Source organism: Rhinatrema bivittatum, chromosome 8 (genome assembly GCF_901001135.1).
Source record: "Rhinatrema bivittatum chromosome 8, aRhiBiv1.1, whole genome shotgun sequence".
In the NCBI taxonomy this organism is placed as follows: Eukaryota; Metazoa; Chordata; class Amphibia; order Gymnophiona; family Rhinatrematidae; genus Rhinatrema; species Rhinatrema bivittatum.
In genome coordinates this window covers 189,078,174-189,098,860 of record NC_042622.1, presented here as the reverse complement: position 1 = coordinate 189,098,860, position 20,687 = coordinate 189,078,174, and the positions used below count along the sequence as shown (strand labels likewise).

The following is a 20,687-nucleotide window of genomic DNA, read 5'->3' as shown; positions in this document are numbered from 1 at the left end:
TCTCTAAGTGAACTTAATAGCAGGTAATGGACTTCTCCTCCAAGAACTTATCCAATCCTTTTTTAAACACAGCTACACTAACTGCACTAACCACATCCTCTGGCAACAAATTCCAAAGTTTAATTGTGCATTGAGTAAAAAAGAACTTTCTCCGATTAGTTTTAAATGTGCCCCATGCTAACTTAATGGAGTGCCCCCTAGTCTTTCTACTATCCGAAAGAGTAAATAACCAATTCACATCTTCCCGTTCTAGACCTCTCATGATTTTAAACACCTCTATCATATCCCCCCTCAGTCGTCTCTTCTCCAAGCTGAAAAGTCCTAACCTCTTTAGTCTTTCCTCATAGGGAGTTGGTCAACATTAGGTCACTGGTTTTGGTGGATGGATTATTGTGGTGATCAGCGCTAGGGCACGGGTAGTGGGGGAGCCTAGGTCTTTGAGCGAGTATGGAAAACTTTTATATGCTCATTTATCCAGGGCGGTAGAGAATCAAAGAGGAAGAAGGCAAAAACCTGTCTTCGATTGGGGTAATATCCTACAACAGGTCAAGCTTCTACAGCTAGCAGTTGGAATATATCCTTAGCAGTGTAGACCAGCAAAACTGGACAGATTGGATGGGCCAGTTGGTCTTGATCTGTTGTCCTTTACTATGTTACTGTAACTTCAGTACTGCTTCCCTGGGACATAGACTTTGGGCTGTTGGGCCTGGGTGTTCTCCAGTCTCTTTCCTGCAGATTACATAGCACAGAATTCATAGATCCAAGACATAATTGTACATATGGGTGAAATGAGCTGCATTTGCCATCTGCTAGTTTGAATTTCAACTTTAACACATAGATGTGGATGTATGAACAGTAAAAGTTTAATTTCGTAAATAATTGCTAGGCATATGCTGACGTTTTTCTTTTTTTTATAATTGTTTCATTTTTAGTGTGCACCTAAATGAGTTTTACCTTGTGCTCAGAAGCAAAACATAATGAAAGCAGATCCCTAATAATTGCTCCATACCGGACCCAAGTACCAGCCATGCAAGGTAGGAGTAACATTCACTGAAAATTGCTAGATCTGCCCCTGTTCATGTTTCCTATGAATAAACTGCAGCGAGGTGGTGTAGATCCGACGCTGCAGAAAATCTGAATTGCATACATCTGTTTTGCTTCTGGGACATAGGAATATTGAATATGGCAGCAGAAAATGGACAAGGCTGATGTTGCTTGCTCATTTTTCCCAACCACCTACAGTATTCAGTGGGTTTCTTCCCTTTTCAGGTATGTTTTTCCACCTTTGCTGTCGACTGTGTTCCGATCTCTTTTACTTTAATTGTGCTTTTTAGAGCACATCATTAGTGGCACTAGCCTCACTACAGTAGCTGTGATTGCTATTTCCGTCATTTAGAAGACACACAGATTTCATTCTTCCAAACTGTTCTTCAAATTCACACTCATTAAAGCCATTGTGGTCGCATTTTGTAGTGTTTCGACTGCGTTTCTTTGTGGGAATACGTCTTTCCAGATAGAACCATATGGTTTCCTGCGTTCTGTAATGCGGTATTGATCGCCCTCATAGTGTGGGATCATCGCCACTGAGTGCGGTATGATATAGTGAATAAAATATACATTGTTTACTGCTCTGCTGAGATGCAGAGCAAAAGGATTTGCCAATTCAAATAATCCTTTAAAAGCATTACCTCCACTAATCAAAATATTAAATATAATTTGAAAGAATGATGACATTGTCATTCTTTTGTTTGCTAATGTTATGTACCCAGAAGGCCACCAAATTCCCTACTCCCCCCAAGTAATTACCTATTCCTAATTGAGTTTTAAAACAGCAAATTTATATTTAACATGGTAGTGAACAGTGATGGTAATGTGATGCTGGAAGAGAAAGGAATTATATTGTGATGCTATTATTTTTGTTAGGCTCGATGTGATTTGGGTGGTGCTGACCATTAGACCAATGTGAATAACTATCCAAGAACAATTATGAATCTAGCAATAATGAGAACAATATTGAAAAGCTTTGTCTGGCTAGGAGCAAGGCATAGCCAGACAAGCCCCGAGTTTTAAATTTTCCGCCCTACCAAGCAGGTACGTTTTAGCTGGATTAAAAAAAAAAAAAAAAAAGAGAGAGAGAGAGAGAGAGAGATGGCACAGAGGTGTTCCGGGAGAGGGGCGTATAAACCTAGCCAAATAAATCTGGTCGAGGTGGAGAGCGTATCTAAAGTTATCCAGGTACACTGACCCTGTTAACTTTAAATCTAGCTGGGTTTATTCAGTGAGACTTAACTGGTTACATTTCCTGCTGGATATCTCTGCCAGAGGAAGCTCAATATTGATCTTGACGTCTTTGCCAAAGCTCATCCTATATTTAAATTTCACAAGCAATCTGCCATTACTGGAGGTAGGTACCACAGCGGTTCTCTGGGGCAAGGTCTCATTGTAATTTGTTGTGGAGCACCTTGGTTTAGGGTGCTATATAACATAAAATGCATACTGTGATCCAGATTCATCAGACGACGGTTGTTATGGCTTTCTGTAGCAGAACTTGAAATGCACAGTTTGTCAATCACGCTTTCTACTGCAATAGAATAAGCATTAACTGATTCCATTTCTAGCATGTTTTTTTTTTAACCAGGTATAGACCCTTATTTTAATGCAGAGATACAATACATGATAAAAATTAAAAAAAAAATATAAAAAGAAGACAGTCCAGGAAGGAGTAAAAGAATGCTTATTTATTTATTTTATTTATTTATTTATTTATTTAAAATTTTTATAGACCGACATTCATCAGGGATATCACATCGGTTCACATTGTAACGCAAACAGACGCCTGGGGAGGCGTTTTACATCGAACAGAGTTATATCGACAATTTATAACAAGTTAACAAAAGAACAATTGAGGGGGGGGTAAGTGGGGGGATATAAGGAGGGAAAGTAACATTGAATGCTAAATGTTAAGAATAAGCTTTACTAATATATATAAAATAAAATAATATTATAACAGTATATACATATCCAATATGAGGCGATGACATATTAAATAAATTTGAGTAGAGTTTGAAAAGAGAAGGGGGCAGAGGAACCTAGGGGGGGGAGAGGGAAGGGAGGTAGAATGTGTAGGGATTGAATGAGACGTAGGGGTAGAGGGACGGGGTGGGGGGGGGAGGGGAAGGAAGGGAGGGTGGAGTGTAGTGGAAGGTGGGGAAAGAGAGAATTGAGGAAATAGGGAATATAAGCGAACTGAACAGTAAGGAGAGAGAGGAGAGGGTGGGAAAAGAGAATGGAGAGAAAGATTGAGAAATTAGGTGTAGGCTTTAGTAAAGAGCCAAGTCTTCAGCTTCTGTTTAAAGGTTTTTGTGCATTCTTCTTGCCGTAATTCAACTGGCATTGTGTTCCAAAGGGTCGGCCCGGCGATCGAGAGCGCTTGGGCTCTCGTGGAGGTAAGTTTATAGAGTTTGGGAGAGGGGGTAGGCATGGTGGCGAGATGTTGGTGTCTGGTGGGCCTGTTAGATTGGTGGAGGCGGAAGGATTCATTAAACCAGTTCATTTCGGGATTGTATAAGGCCTTGTGGACAAGAGAGAGCCTTATATTGGATGCGGGATGTAATAGGGAGCCAGTGTAAATCTTTTAATACAGGTGTGATATGATCATTTCTGCGTGAGTTAGTCAAGATCCGGGCTGTTGTGTTTTGCAGTATTTGAATGGGGTGGATGGAGTTGTTCGGAAGGCCGAGGAGAAGAGCATTACAGTAATCAGTTTTGGCAAAGATGGTGGTTTGTAGGACTGTATGGAAGTCGGGGGGATGTAATAGGGGTTTCAGTTTTTTTAAGGAGTGGAGTTTAAAGAAACCGTCTTTTAGTATATTACTGATGAATTTCTTCAGCGTGAAATGACCATCAAGGATGACGCCAAGATCACGGACTTGTTGGGCAAATGAAATATGACTAAGGAATAAATGGAATATGACTAACATTTAGAGATGTGATTGCAGGAATGACTTGCATGCATGTTCGAAGGAGGGTGATTCGGTGTTGAGCAGGTGTGCGATGGGAGCAGCCTCTCAGAAACCAGTGGCATACTCTTCTACAGGCAAGATGTGCTAGAGCATGGTTTCTCATAATAAATATGTAGTGGCATCACAGTGTGGCCACCTATTCTTGGTGGGGGCTGCCTTGCCAATTTTTCTTCTAAAATACTCTGATGGCATCGACTGGCTACAGTTGAGAAATGCCGCTCCAGAAGAGGAAGGAGCGGAGGAGCTGGTCTTATGGCAAGAGAATAAGTTCCAGAGGTGGTAAATGAAATGGTTTATAGATGGAAAGTGAGATGAAACCAGGGAAGTGCATTCATTTTTAAAGTAAAGGAAAACAAGACAAAATCCCTTTTGAAAGTTTTTTTCCTTTATCATTTCAGAAAGGCAATAAAAAAAACAAACAGCTGTCAAAACCGCAAAATTGCCCCTCCCCCATCCAGGGCCTTTCCCATAAGCACCTTCTTCCCCTCCCTGACGTCTCTTACTTGTCTTTCTAGGGTCTGTGAAGTAAAAAGGGGCAGGAGTGATCCTCAGTTACTCTTACCAATCAGATCCTGGATCGAAAATGGTGCCCGCCAGCCCTGAGCATAGCGCCATTTTGTGGTACAGCTTGGGAGGGGGGCTTATGGAGAAGACCTGGGAGGAGCAGTTTCTTTTTCTTTTGTTTTTGTAGCGAAAAATGAATAAAATACTCACCTGAATGGAAAAACGAAACAAAAAATGTTTCCCTGCACACACCTTGGAGATAACTAGAGCCTATGTACTATAATGTAGAGTGGTTAAACTGTAATGCCCAAATCTATTGTAACACGCTTTGATTTCCTTGACTGGAAAATGAGGGGTAAGTAGACGATGATGATGATGATAATGATGACAGTAGAATACAGCATGATGAAAAGCAGCCGTAGGATACAAGATATTGTAGGTAAAGTGATTTACCCTGCAAAGTACAGAATGTTGGAATATTGCTAAAATAGTTCCAGTGTTTTCACGCCTGAAAATGGGCATAAAATAACCGTGGGACATTAGATATCCAAGCTGTAAATGCCACCATGATTCAGGAGCGGGGTGCCCTTTCCAGAATGGGATTTCTGGAGAATCACGCAAAACTTTTAAATTTCTGTTTGCAGAGCTCTCCTAGAGTCACAGGCGAGCTGCCACAAGTGACTCTTAAGAAATATTTATTGGAGATATTGCATAACGTCATCAGGCGCAATCCCTCCATATTTTCTTCCTTTTGTTGCACGTGTGAAGGTGCAGCAGAATCAGGGTGCTCAGTCTCCAGTGGATATGTTGAATTTTCTAGAAAGCTCCATGCCTGAGAATTATGAAAGGGCAACTTTATTTATATTGTTTGTGTCTGAGTAGAATTTAAGTGCTGTTATGAGATCATATTTTAAGAATATAGTTTCCTAGGCCAAACTGTTAGAATTTATCCTGATTTAGGAAAAAATCACTCAGGAGGGGAGGAAAGGGTTCTTGGCTTATCAACAAGAGGTTATCTCTTTATGGCATCTTTTCAGTTATGATACTCTTGAGAACTTGTGGTAAAGTATAATGCAGATTGCTATTTTTTTTTCCACTCCTGAACAATTGAGATCTATTTTAGATTCTAAAAAAAAAATTGCTCAAGTCCTCACCAGTTTCCAATTAGGGTTAAATTATAAGATCCTTTACTAATATCAGAAATTCTGTTAAGGTAGGTTTTTTTGTTGTTGTTGTGTGACACGGGTTTTAGTGTGCCCTTGGGCTTCAGCCCGACCCCAGACGGATCCAGGACCGAACCGAGGGTTGGCAACGTGTCCCAGCCTGGCAGAACATGGTCTTACCCTCTGCCGGGCCTGCAAGCTCCCAGAGACAACAACAGGATGATGTTGGTAGGGGAATGGTCCTCTGACCGTTCCAAGTCCTTTCGGACCTGCCGCTTGGATCGGCATTGAGTAGCAGGCCGGCCTGAGGATGAGGGCAGACGGAGGCCTTGACACGAAGACATGACTATGAGAAGGTGAAGACATGACACCAAGGCTGATGTGACGGCATCACAGATGAGATGAGGAACTTGACTATGTCCAGACGACACAAGAAGCTGGGAAGGTAGACATTGGCATTGTCTCTCAGGGCGCCCTACTCAGCCCACCTTCACGGGCGGACCCAATGGGCTGGTCGCGGACCACCCTGTCCCACTGCGTGCCCTACACAGCCCGAGGAGGCTGTCACGGACCACGTGGAGAGCGGGACAAGTGCAGGAAAGAATCCAGTCGAGGCGGGACTTCGACGAAGAAGCCGATGTCATCCGAAGCTCCACAAAGGCTGGCAGGACAGGACAGCTCAGGAGCACAGGACACCAGTCCACTGCCGGCATCTCCTAAGATGGAGCAGTGTCATCTGGAGATCCACGGCTGGCAGAACAGAAGGCTCCAGAGCACAGGCGAAGAACACCAAGGGACCTGGAACATCAGGAAGCGGGACATCAAATGACGAGACACCAGGACATCTGGACAGGGACCTCAGGCAACAAGACATGACAAGGAGAAGACGAGACGAGGAGCTCCACGAAGAGGACAAAGAACATAAGAACATAAGAAAATGCCATACTGGGTCAGACCAAGGGTCCATCAAGCCCAGCATCCTGTTTCCAACAGTGGCCAATCCAGGCCATAAGAACCTGGCAAGTACCCAAAAACTAAGTCTATTCCATGTAACCATTGCTAATGGCAGTGGCTATTCTCTAAGTGAACTTAATAGCAGGACCTGTCGGAGCGCTGGCAGGCAGGAGCCTCCAGGGCTAAAGTAACTCTGATGTAAGGCAGCGAGGAATTGCAGGAACAGCCCTTTTATAGGGCTGTGGCAGGAAACAGTCAGAAGGTGGAGCCCACGGCATATCCGGCCGTGGGCCCTTTAAATCTTGACGCGAGGCGCGGCCGCGTGCCTAGGAGGAAGGAAGGAAGCTGTGCAGGACCGTGGACAGCAGTCGTGCACCGACGTCAGCGACGCAGCAGCAGGGCTGGGCCTGGAGACAGGCCCCGATGACGGCAGCGGCTCCAGCCGCCAATCCAGCTCGGGGCTTGCGGCCTCCAGCCGCGAAGAGGACGAAGACGGCGGTGGCTCCAGCCGCGAAGATGGCAAGCAGAAGTCCACGGCTCCGGCCGCGGTGAAGAAGGAACATGAAGGGCAGCCTCCGGGCCGCAAGAGGAAACAAAGTCCGCAGCTCCGGCCATGCGGGAAGGCCCGACTTCAGCGGCGTCCGGCCGCATCGGGCAGCAGTAGGTAAGGTGCCTGCTCGCGGGGGGACCCACGGGCAGGGTTCATAACATTTTTAATTTCTTTTCTTGTTTCTTTTCTATCTAGGTCCCTCTCATTTCTTGTGGGCTAATGTAATGAGGAAACATTAGTTTAGTTTCTGTTTATTCTTTGACGTATGTAAACCCCATCCCCGGGTGCAGACTGCGCTCCTATGGGCGCATAAAAATGTAATAGTCTGTTCGGGGCTGGAACCGATCCTGGATAGCTCTAACGATTCTCTTTCCCCAGGGCCTGGATCCTTTGTTGGGGGAGGGGGGGGAGAGATTTACTTTTAAGGCCCAGGGTGTTAGGGGTGATCCTTTGTACCTTTGCTTTTGACCCTGGGAGAGGGATACTTTTTTCTGTCACTGTGTGCTGTGTGTGCCAAATAAAACACTGGAGCCACTGGGTAAGAGTCCAGAGTTAAAGACTTTACTGTTGAAAACTCTGATGGAGTCTGGCACAATAAACGTAATCCTCAGTGCCACAAATTCCTCTTTGTTCACAGTCCCTTTGCAGGTGTTTCCTTTACCAGGGCAAGGGAAGCATCCACCCTCCAGGACTTGGATAATGGCGTCCCTTAGGTAGGCAGGGGATCCTTTAGATGGGCAGGAAAACTTCCTTCCAGGAGCTGGTAAATAAATAGTAAATCACAGTCTCTTTCAGAGAGTCCAAACCCTGTCTTTCCCCAGGGTGTCCTCAGTGCCCTCAATTAGTTCTTTCTTCACAGTTAAGTGGTCTTCAATCATCTCTTTTTTTTTTCCTTCAGACGAATCCCTGATGGGAGGGATTCCCTTGGAGAAAGCCAGCTCTGGTTCCTTCTGATGGGCCTGAAGAGGGACAGCAGCAACGTCCTCCCAGATCTTCTTATAAATATCTCCTTCCCAAAACTGAAGTAAACCCCGGAAGGTCCTGGCACAGGGTTACCACCTTCCTCTGTCCTCGTTGAGGGTGCAGAGGGGCCGGCTCTTCCCTAGGAGTGGAGGAGTAGCCTAGTGGTTAGAGCAGTGGGTTATGAACCAAGAGACCAGGGTTTTATTTATTTTATTTATTTATTTAAATTCTTTTAATATACCGATGCTCAAGACCAGGTCTTATCGTACCGGTTTACAATAAAGTCCTGCTTCGCTCCTTATGACCTTGGGCAAGTCACTTTACCCTCCATTGCCTCAGGTACAAAAACTTAGATTGTAAGCCCTCTAGGGATAGGGAAATACCTACAGTTCCTGAATGTAATCTGTTTTGAAGTGCTGAATAAAGTGTGAAAAGTGGAATATAAAAATAAATAACCTGAGCAGCCCCAGCCACAGGTTCCCCATGCTCTGAATCCAGGCAGTGCATAGAGTTTCCCCAGGCTTCCTACACATTAAAGCCCTTTCAAAGCCCAGACTATCCCAGGAGGCAGACCCCTCCCCACCAGGCAGGTTATGGGCAGGGTGGATTCCTGACCCAACTAACAGACTTCCAGCAGAGTAGGCCCAAACAATCCCAAATAAGAAAAACTCCTAAACCTCCAAAGATAACTCACACTGCCCCCAAAGCTTCCAGGAGAGAGCTGCTTATAAAGGCCATTCCAGCAGCCTGAAAGGGAGGGGCTGTACAGAGCGGGGCCTCCTCTCACTCCCCATCTGAACCAGGAACTATCCAGAACTATCCAGAACTTACTGGTAATGGGTAATGGGTAATGTGGCCATAGGCCACATTACCAGTATTTAATTTATTCTGTTTTCTCATTGTGTTTCTGATGCAAAGTTTATTTACTTTGTGATATGTTTAAATTCAATGAATACAAAATAACCGTGAGATCTTTTTGAATCATTGCTTCATCATTGAGCAAGGACAAGTGCATGGGATCGTTATCTGGGATGATAAATAGACATTTAAACCATTAGGCAGGCCAAGTAAGAAACTGGCACAAAAAGCATGCATGTTTCAGAAAAACAGCGAAGTTATTCCTTCCACAAACAGCTGCCTCGTAAAGATCTTGCCTTCTCTGGAAATAGCTCTTCGTAAGAAGCCAGTCAGTGGTGTTCTCGTCTCCCTGCCTGGCATAATAAACAGGGCATTCTCAGCTTGAATCTTCTGGTGGGGCTTTCAGTGCTTTCCTAGCTCATCTTTTGACCATATGAATCCTCTTCATATCCACATTGCCTGCCCCTTTCTGGATGGTGTGCCACATAATATTTTTGCTAACGTGGGTGTGCCTTGGGCTTGAAAAGGTTGGGAAACACTGCACAAGGCCACACCTCCTCCTGCTACAGATCCCCCCCTCCCATTGGTATCATCATGCATAGGAAAATATTTCTTTTGAATCCTTCAGCATAAGAAGTTGCCATACTGGGCCAGATTGAGGGTCCATCAAGCCCAGTTTCCTGTTACAAGTACCTGGCAAGACCCCAGCAGTAAATAGATCCCATGCTGCTAATGCTTGGTAATAAGTAGTGGCTTTTCCCAAGTCAGCTTGGTTAATAGCAGTTTTATGGACTTCTCCAGAAACTCGTCCAAACCTTGTTTAAACCCAGCTATGCTAACTGCCTTAAGCACATTCTCTGGCAATGAATTACAGAGCTTAATTGTGCATTGAGTGAAAAAGAATTTTCACCTATTTGTTTTAAATTTGCTGTGATATTCCCCCTCAGCCATCTCTTCAAGCTGAACAACCCTAACTTCTTTAGCCTTTCCTCATAGGGGAGCCGTTCCATGCCCCTTATTTTGGTCGCCCTTCTCTGCACTTTCTCCAGTGCAACTATATCTTTATGGAGATGCGGTACCCAGAATTACACACAGTTCTCAAGATGCGGTCTCACCATGGAGAGATACAGAGGCATTATGACATCTGCCATTTTATTCGCCTTTCCCTCCCTAATATTCCCCCTCATTTATCAAAATGCGCCAAAGCGTTTTTGCATGCGTTAAGGGTTTATCGCATGCAAAAATGCCTTTAATGCATGTGATAGCACCATATCGTATGGTGTGATGCAAATCTGAAAAAGAGGAGGCGTTAGGGGTGGGCTTACTGTTTTGCAAAGCCCAATTGCATGGCTTTAATGCTGATTTTAGCTACAACCTTTTCAGGAGTGTTAAGCTGTGTGATAGCTTGTGGTATGGCTGTATCACCTGTTGCGATGTTTTTCTGATGCTGGGTTTGGTAGTTTGAAGCTACCAGAGTGTTCACCTAGCTATTGGAGACCATGGGGATGGGAGTGGGGAGGGGGAGAGAGAGAGGGGGGGAAGAGGGAGAGAAAGAGAGAGAGAGACTAGCCATAATGCCAGCACCCTAGATAGGTATTTATATCTCTATGGGAGGCCCACCTAGGAACTCGAGGTGAGGTTTAGGTATTAGTGTAGGGGTTAGGGGCCACTTTGACATTCAATGTGAGACGTACGAATGGGTCATCAAATGTCCACCAGAGAGCACTGTTCTGTTCGTAAGTCTCACATTAAATGTCAAAGTGGCCCCTAACCCCTACACCAGGGGTGGGCAGTTCCGGTCCTCGAGGGCCACAAACCAGTCTGGTTTTCAGGATATCCGTAATGAATATGCATGAGAGAGATTTGCATGCACTCTGCCTCAGTTGTATGCAAATCTATGTCATGCATATTCATTAGGATATCCTAAAACCTCGACAGGTTTGTGGCCCTCGAGGACTGGAATTGCCCACCCCTGCCCTACACTAATACCTAAACCTCACCTCGTTCCTAGGTGGGCCTCCCATAGAGATATAAATACCTATCTAGGGTAATGGCATTATGGCTAGACTATCTCTCTTTTTCTCTCTCATGGTCCCCCCAATAGTTGTATGTAGGAAATACCACACTTATCTCAAGATGCAAAAATGTGACAACAATTTGCAGTAACTTAGGTATTAGCACAAATTGCGATAAACTCCCTATTACCATAAAACATGCCCTTTCCCATCACATGTGATATTTACCGCATTTTGATAAATCCAGGCCATTGTTTGCTGTTTTGACCACCGCCGCTGAGAATTTCAAAGTATTGTCCACTATAACTCCTAATATAGAACCTAACATCATGTAAGTACAGTTGGCTTACTTTTCCCGATGTGCATCACTTTGCACTTGTCCACATTAAATTTCATCTGCCATTTGGAAGCCCAGTCTTCCAGTCTTGCAAGGTCCTTCAGCAACTTATCACAATCCACTTGAGTTTTAACTACTCTGCATAATGTTTTATATCATCTGCAAATTTGATCACCTCACTGGTTGCTCCCCTTTCCAGATCATTTCTAAATATCTTAAAAAGACCGGGTCCCAGGACAGATCCCTGAGGCACCCCACTGTTTACCTTTCTTCATTGAGAAAACTGACCATTTAATCCTACTCTCTGCTTCCTGTCTTTCAAGATGGGGCTTGTAAAGTTCTTTTCTGCCTTATTAAAATCAGGAATTTAACAAGGATCTTCTGCCCCACCTCCTACGGGGGGCATGCGAGACACCAGATTTTGTACAAGACATCCAGATCTTTTAGACCTGCATGAGATGTGGTGTCCTGCATATTTAAAAAGAAGGGGTGTAAGTTCTGATCTTCATCCTTGCTTTCCTTTTAGTTACATGTGTAGGGTGAATATCATTAAAAATCTCAGAGCATTTTACCAGCGGAAATGGCTTTGATTATTGCCCTCGTAATGATCGATTCTGTTTCCTTAGGGTGTACTTTCTGTATCCCACCAAAAATTGTGCCTTAAGACTCTTAACTGAAGATAAAATACAATAAAATTGATTTTCTCATGGGTTGCAACGGCAGCAATTTTCTGTGCATTTCATGAAGGCAAAAATTGTGGTAACAGCACGTGTACTGTCAGCAGCTGAGGAAAGGCGAATTCTTGGAGGAGAGAATGTACATGTGTAAATGCCCTTTTTTTTTAAATTTTCCTGTCATTTTGCTATTTATTTATTTCCTGCCTATTAGCTATATTAGGCGGGTTACAGATTTAACATGCCTAAAGTTTCACACGATAGAACAAGACACGACAAAACATCAATGACTGCATAGCAATTAAGCTATCCAAACACAATAAAAACGGCCTAACCCGATGGATCTCCGAGAACGGCAAGGGACTGTGAGGGGTTCGTGTGCGTGTACCACAGAGAAGAACCTTCAAAGGAATTTAGCCAGGTAACTGAAGGGCTGATATTCTAAAGATTCACCCAGCTGCAACTGGGTTTGAGGCAGATAGATCTACCCCTTGAAAAAAACAAAACTGGGCAAGCTGCACAAATTTATCTTTGGAGATTAGAGAGGCTGAGTTGGAGGTTTTCAGATTTAGCCGGTTAGCTTAATATTCAGAGGCAACCTGCTAACTTTTGCCAGATAAACCCAACCGCATGAATGGCAGGCCGAACTCTACCCACTCAGAAACTGAGCAGGTAAGTTTAGCTGGATATTCGGCTGCACAGCTAGTTGGGTAAGTGCAGCTAAATGCACGTGCAACAAGAAGCGGTAAATGTACTTTTACTTGCTTAGCTGGTTTTTGAATCTAGACCCGGGCCCTGGCTAGTTTGTGTGGGTTGCAAATTGCTGAAAATCTGTGTGAAGTTTCCCAGTGTGCATGCTTTACATTGGTGGGGGAGGGAGGGGCGATAGTGAGGAAAACTACATGTATAAAATTTAATTTTAACGTCTCCACATGCCGTTTTTAGCTACAAGGTCCATGGGCAGAAAAGTATCCTTGCATTTGCATTAATGCAGGCTTACCGAAAATCGCTCCCATAATTTACTGGATCGCCCTTTTCACGGCCCAAAGTCTGATCTGATTTCCTCCCCCAACCCCCATGATACATTTTTGGAAAAAGTAGGAGAACCCATGGTCTGTCCTCATACAGATGAACCTGGAAAGACATTTACTTCTTGTTTTGTAATTAGCATTCCCAAAATGTAGCAGAATGGAAAAGCGTTATGTAAGTAACTTCTCTATGGATAATGCCCTCATTTCCCCCATTCCCGGCAGAGTCTGTATTTGCACTGAAGTAGTTAGAGTTGGCACTCTTTCATTCATCCCTTTTAGTAATGAGTTCTTCTTGTCAAGGTACTCCTTCTCCATGTTAACGTGGTAAATCCTAGTCATGCCCTGATTAATGTCAGAGGGGTAGAATAATCCAGTGGAAATTCTCACTACCATGAGCAGCTGGAGATGGCATTGAATTAATTAGGGATGTGCAATTGTTTTTCCCGAATTAGGCAATGTCAAGGAAATTGCCTAATTCAGAATGGTTCGGGCGAACCGAAAAATGGTTTAATTTTTCCCGAAATTTTGGAAAAAATTCATTTTTGAGTTAGTGCACGCTAACGGACGTTAGCGAGCACTAACTCTGCCAGGGAGTTAGCACGCATTAACTCCCGATAGCGCGCACTAACCCGAAAATCGGGGCCCCTGAAAAAAAAAACAAAACACCCCGAACCACGGGAAAAACGAAATTCCTGTGCGGAGGGGGGGGGGGGGGCCCCGAAATGAAGCCCGACATGACATTTTTACCCGAAGCACATCTCTAGAATTAATACAAAAAGCGAAATACTGTAACGCAGTGATGCTCACTCCAGTCCTCGGACCCCTTAACCAGTCAGCTTGTCAGGACGTTCGTCATGAAGATGCATTGCATATATATTTCTGCATACATTGTAGGCAATGCATGCAAATCTCTCTCATACATATTTGTTGGGAATTTCTGAAAAGCCAGCTGGCTGAGGGGGAGGGGGCCCGAGGATTGGTTTGAGCACCGCTGCCATAGCATTGGCTTTGGAAGCCATTCAGTACTGAACTGTAAACTCCAGACCATACCATCCTCTAAGGAGATGAGAGCAGCATGGGGTTGGGTTTTTTTTTTTTTTTTTTTGTTAATTGTGACTCAGTAATTGTCACCAGTGAATGGTTTTTATTTTAATTTTCTTGATCTGATTTAGAGAGCATATCAGTTAAAGACCACAAAATGAGTCTTGGCTAATTAATGAAATGTAATTAATTTATGTTAATGGTTGAAAGTGTTATTGCTTATGCAAACTCCATATGTCCTGTGTTAAACACCTTTGCTGATTTACTGTCCTGTAAAGAAATTATGAAGATTTATGAGTGAGTAAATGAAAGCTAAAAATGTTACCACTTGAAAATCTATTAAAAAGCATATAGGCATGTACAACACCGGTTTACCTGCGTACATAGGCCTTTGAAGACTTACCCTTGTGACTGAATGTGTAAAAGTACGCACAAAAGCGATTTCAAGCATATTTTTACATGTACTTGAAAGAGGAGCTCCCGGGGTGGTGTTAGGGCGGGGAAAACCGTTTATGTGCGCACTTCGTAAAGTTTAAAGTGTGTGTGTGTGTGTGTGTAAATGCAGGTGTGACTGTTTACACCTGCTCCCCTGCAGGCATAGATACGCGCGCACATGCTGTGCAAGGGTTCACATGTACCGATTTTCAACACAGACCTGCGCATGTAAGATCACTGGGAAAATTAGGGCTGAAGTCAAGTGTACGCAGGCTTCAGCGCTAAGCTATAAAATTGGACTCTAAAGGGCAAATTTTAAAAGGTCCGCGCGCGTAAAATTCGGGGGTTACCCACAGAAGTGCCGGGCCAGCTAAAAGGGGCAGGCCGGGGGCATGGTCTGAGCTGGGCAGGGGCCAGCCGGGACCGGGACCATTAGGCCCTGTCTTGGGGAGCGCGTGCCGGCAGCCGGCCAGCACACAAAACTTATTTCTGCTCCAAAGGAGCAGGTAAGTTAAAAAAAAACAACAACAAAAAATGCTAGTTAGGGTTAGTTTACGGGTCAGGGAGGAGAGGGGAAAAGGGAGGAAGACTAGATAGGGGTAAAGGAAAGTTCCCTCCCAGTCCGCTCCTCCATTGGAGCTTAATTGGGGATTTTGTAATCTATGCACGGCGACGCGATTGGGCTTTTGCCTCTTGGAGCGGACCGGGAGGGAACTGGGCAAAGACCTGATTGCGTCGCTGCGCGTAGATTACAAAATCCCTCCCTGCACACGAGTCTCAACCCGCCCACACGTGTGCGTGGGAACTGTATTTTATAACATGCAGGCACTGATGCGAGCATATTATAAAATCGGTGCAGCCATGTGCACGCGCTGGGAACCGCGTGCACATGGACGTGTACGCCTTTTAAAATCGACCCCTCAGTGTTTTAGTGCTGGTGAAAATCAGAAGGCACGAAACTTGGGAAGTTTAGGTATTTGCACAGGAGGGAGCTGAGATGGCTGACACTTCCTGATGCTGCTCACTGCGGGAGCTCCAGGTCATAATCCAGGCCCGAAATATGCACTTGCTCACCGCAGCTGATGGCGTAGCTGAGGAGAAGAGGTAAGCCTGTGCGTTCCTGGAAGATCCTACCTGGCTTGTTGGACTGTTGCACTCGTTTGTAGTGCGGGCAGATGGGCATCTGGCCTCCCTGAGTTGGGGGAGAGGGGAAGTTGAAACGAAAATGAAAGAAAACCACTTTTTGTGCACACCTATAGGGGACCACCAGCCAGTCAGGATTTCAGGATATCTGCAGTAAATATGCGTGAGAGAGATTTGCATGTCTGGTATCCACTGTATGCAAATTTACCTCATGCATATTCATTGCAGATATCCTAAAAAAACCCAGCTGAGGGTCCCCAGGACAGTTTTGGGAACCTCTGCATTAGATCATCAAGTTGGTTTTGTTAATTTTACAATAGTCATTGTTTTCTAAATACTGGGGATTAGCCCCCTTAATTAGCTAATGGGATCTATGTTGTTTATATCACAGTAGCAGTGTTGCCATCTTTTTTTTCTTTGTTCTGTAATTATGGGATTTAATTATCACTTTTTTGATACCTCCTTTATTGTGGATCCATTGTGAAGTATATTTTTCTCTTTCAGATGTTTATATTTTTACTTTTTATTTTGTCTGTACTTTCTGCTTATTATTTTTAATCAAGAGTTGTCTCTTGATGTACTTGTATTAATTTAAAACATATAATTTATTTAGTTAACATTTTTTATATACCGAAATTCATGTAGCAAAGTTACATATCATTTCGGTTTACATTATAACAATTAACAGGCATATAAGAATGCGGTTAATGAATACATATGCTGTCCCGTTGTGGTTTTCTGTTTAATTTCCTACTACTTCCTTCCTTGACCTCTACCTATGGCCCTGCCAGTTCCACCTCCCCTAGCTCTAAACAAGTGCCTCTCGTACCTGTGCCCTCTCCCTTTCGGCTTCCTATGGAAAATAAACTCCCAATATTCAGGATTATTTCACTTGCATCTTAAAACTTCCTGCTTTCATCTAGAATTTCCTTCATCTCTATTTCTGGATCAACTTCTCCACATAGACAATAGACATTATGTATATATATATATATATAGAGTGAAAAAGCAAGAGTAAATCCAAATATACACTAATGTGTTCCAGAAAATTACAGCAACAATCTACTTTACAAAGAACACTAATGAGGAACTTTATTAAAAAGCTTTTTCTTTTGTATACAATTTGGGCCGGATTTTAAAAAGGTTACGCGCGCCGGGCCTATTTTAAAGAGGCCCGGTGACACGAGTAAAGCCCCGGGATGCGTGTAAGTCCCGGGGCTTGCATGCTTTTGCCTCTTGGAGCAGGTGGGGTTAGAGTAGAGCTAGAGGGGGAAAGGTTAGGGGAAGGGGTGGGAAGGTCAGACTAGGGGGGAGGGAACGGGGGAAGGCGGCGTGGCTCGGCACGCGCAAGGTGCACAATTATGCACCCCCTTGCACGCGCTGACCCCGAATTTTATAACTTGCGTGCACAAGTTATAAAATCGGGTGTACATGTGTGCGTGCCAGGTAGTGCGCGCACATGTTCGCCCTCGCACAACCTTTTAAAATCTACCCCTTTATGTTTTATAAAAAAAAACCCAACATTTTAACAATATACCAAAATTTACAAAACTACCTGCTGCCTGTGTCACATTCCTAATATGGGCAATGTTGTAAGGCACCCTAGGAAAGCAGCGCATGCTGTATAAATACATTAACTACATTTAAAAAATAAAGAAGAATTTTAGCATAATCTTTTACAAACACCACCACCTTGCCTAACTGCACTAAGCCAGTTTAGGGGGAGGGGGCCTTGTCAATTTAGGCCAAGAAGGAAAATTCCTAAAATGTCTTGCCACTGGCCCCCTCTCTGTTTCTCACTAAAAGAAGCAGATGCAGTGCATTTAAAAAAAATTGTGCTTCACAACTGGTGACCGCCACTGCGGCTGCGTTTTGTAGGAGGCATTAGGTATTGGAGAATATTGCATTAACACGTCACTGTATGGAGGCAGGAGGAAAGACTGATGCCTTAAGGTCTGGAAAATTGGACGGAATTATCCATGTTAGACGTGGAAGCCATATTATTTTATAATAAACCAAATGAAGTGATCAAACGTAGGAGACAAAAGTCTTCTCACAGCTCTGATTTGTGCGTGCCATAATTCACTTCTCATTCTCTGCTATCTTGTCTCTCTGCCTCACCTGTGTCTATAATTACATTTTTACTTTTTAAAACTTTTTTATTTATATGCGGCCTTTTATAACACCTCAAAGTGGAGTAAATTCAGGTATGCATGTATAAAGAACCAGTCATTGTAAATTGCATTGAATGAAACTAGGTGGGTTTGCGATCGGGCTTATTGCTGTATGGGGGGCTGATGCAAGACCACATCATTTCAAAATGAGTTGTTTTGCCAGAGGAGAGAGATCATTGTATTTTTTGCCATGCCTCCAGGACCCATGCAGCATTCATCTTACACCACACTCTTCATTCGTACTGCAAAAACGGCTAAAAGCCATTAGACCTCCAAGTATGTCATTGCCCATTCCCTTGCTTCAAATTAAAATGTCCCTTTGGAAACGAAAGTCCCTTTGCAGAAATGGAGAGCTTCAGATTGTTTCAAGTGCACCTGCCCTGCGCTGACCAGGCCCTGATGGTTGAAATCACTGATGAAATGTCTTACACATTCGCCACTTATTGAAAAATGGGAGCATGAAGATCAAATTTTGTTTGCTTATAAAGCAAGGCAGTAGGAGAGCAGGCTAAAGGATGGTATCAACAGTCTGCTGTCAGCTCAAGGCATTATCTGGGTGGCATAGACTTTCTCAAGGGGTTTGCCACTAAAAAACATACATAAAGTGGTGTACATGTATGCATTTGTGTGTGTGAGATATGTTAGGGATGGGCTCTCATTTTTAAAATTTAAAATTTTGGTTTTTAAAAAAATTTTCAATTTAGTGCAAGGTATTTCAATTTAGTGTGCAGTATTTTGAATTAGTGCACACTATGGGGTAGATTTTAAAATAACTTATGCGCGTAACCCTTTCAAAACCCCCCTGCGCGCGCCGAGCCTATTTTGCATAGGCTCGGCGGCGCGCGCAAGCCCCAGGACACGCATAAGTCCCGAGGCTTTTCAGGGGGGCGTGTCGGGGGCGTGTCACGGGGGCGTGCCATTCGGGGCGTGGGCGTGGTTCTGGCCCAGGGGCGTTTCGGGGGCATGGACAAGGCCTCCGAAATCGCTCCGGGGCCGGGGAATCATGTGGCAGCGGCGGCCGACCAGCACGCGCGAGTTACGCCTGCCTGGGGAAGGCGTAACTTTCTCGATAAAGGTAGGGGGGTGTAGATAGGACTGGGGGGGTGGGTTAGGTAGGGGAGGGAACGGGCAGCACGTGCAAGGTGCACAAATGTGCACCCCCTTGCACGCGCCGACCCCGGATTTTATAAGATACGCGCGTATCTTATAAAACCCGGCGTACTTTTGTTTGCGCCTGGTGTGCGAACAAAAGTACGCGTGGGCGTAGTTTTATAAAATCTATCCCTATTTGAGTTAGTGCAAGCTGTTACAACTCAAATAGTGCACATTAACTCATAGGGGCAGATTTTCAAAGCCCTACGCATGCCGGACCTATTTTCAAAAGGCCCGGCAGCACGTGTAAAGCCCCGGGACACGTGTAAGTCCCGGGGCTTGCAAAAAGGGGCGGGGAATGGGTGGGGCTGGAGCCTCCAGGCACAGCGGCCGCTTGCCGCTGTGCCCGGGATCACGGGCCAGCCATCGGCCAGCGCACGCAACTTGCACCTGCCCAAGGCAGGCGTAACTGGGTAAGATACATTTTTTAGGGGGGTTTAGCTTAGGGATGGGGGGGGGGGCGGGAGAGTTAGGGGAAGGGCAGGGAAGGTGGGGTGGGGGAGGGGTAGGGAAGTTCCCTCCAAGGTCGCTCCAATTTCGGAGCAGCCTGGGAGGGAACGGAGGAAGGGAAGCGCGGCTTGGCGCAAGCAAGATGCACAATTGTGCACCCCCTTGCGCGTGCCGACCCCTGATTGTATAACATGCGCGCGGCTGCGTGCGCATGTTATACAATCGGGCGTACAGTTGTGCGCGCCGGGTTGCGCACACAAATGTACGCCGCGCGCATATGTTTTAAAATCTGCCCCATAGTGCGCACTAAATCAAAATAATGCACAAAAAGGGGAAAAACCTAACAAAATAAGTTTTTTTGACATTCACACACATTCACTCTCTCTCCCTCCCCAGGGCCAGTGCTTCCATTAACCAAACTAGGCAGTTGCTTACAGCACCCAAATTTTGGGAGCTGCAAAATCCTGCTAATGCGAGGCCTGGAGTCAGTATTGAACAAGAAGGGAGTCCCGTGCTGGAGGCACTGCTAGGAAGAAGACTTGTGTTTGAGCTGCTGCCAATAGGTAAGCCGGGGTGCAGGACTGAAGGTTTGACTAGGGCACCAAATACTTTTACACTAGCCATGATATTATTGTATGTATCTGAATAGAATACATTTTTGAGTAGAATAATTTTGGATTTACCAGTTTTTCCTCTACCTATTAATAATAATCCAGAGAAGGCCTACCAAAATGGTGAAGAGTTTATACTATAAACCTTATGCAAGTAGGAGCAAAGGATCTACATATGTATACCCTAACAGAGAGGAGGAAGAGTAGCTCGATAATAAAATCATTCAAATACACATGAAACTAGTACATTTGGGGGGAGGGGGGGGGAAGAGAAGAAAGAATGAGGGTAGCAGGCTGGCAGGGGGTAAGGAGGGAATCATTCCTTTACAGAAAGGGTGCTGGGAGCATGGAACAGCCTTCAAATGGTGGTGGGGTGGGCAGTGGGGTAAGTTCAGATTCTGGACCTTCATTTCCCCCCCTCCCCACAATGATTTCCACCTGGGGATGCTGGGAGGTAGGGGGGGTCTAAAGGTGGGAGAGTAAGGGGGGGGGAGAGAGAGAGTCCAGTTCTTCTCAGTCTTGTGAGCTGGCCTGTCCGCGCATGCACCTTGAAGGAGGAAAGCGTTCCATCGTGACACCCTGAGGGCACTGGAGGTCATGGGCCGGTGGG

General features: G+C 44.8%; 1 long non-coding RNA gene across 1 annotated transcript in view; it reads left to right on the top strand.

Moving 5' to 3' along the window:
- Positions 1-20,023, top strand: part of LOC115096445 — a 47,359-nt gene extending 27,336 nt beyond the window's left edge. Inside the window, exons 2-3 of the long non-coding RNA XR_003858075.1 lie at positions 933-1,034; positions 19,863-20,023. This is a non-coding gene — a long non-coding RNA (uncharacterized LOC115096445). The remainder of the gene's footprint in view (positions 1-932; positions 1,035-19,862) is intronic.
- Positions 20,024-20,687: the final 664 nt, after the last annotated feature.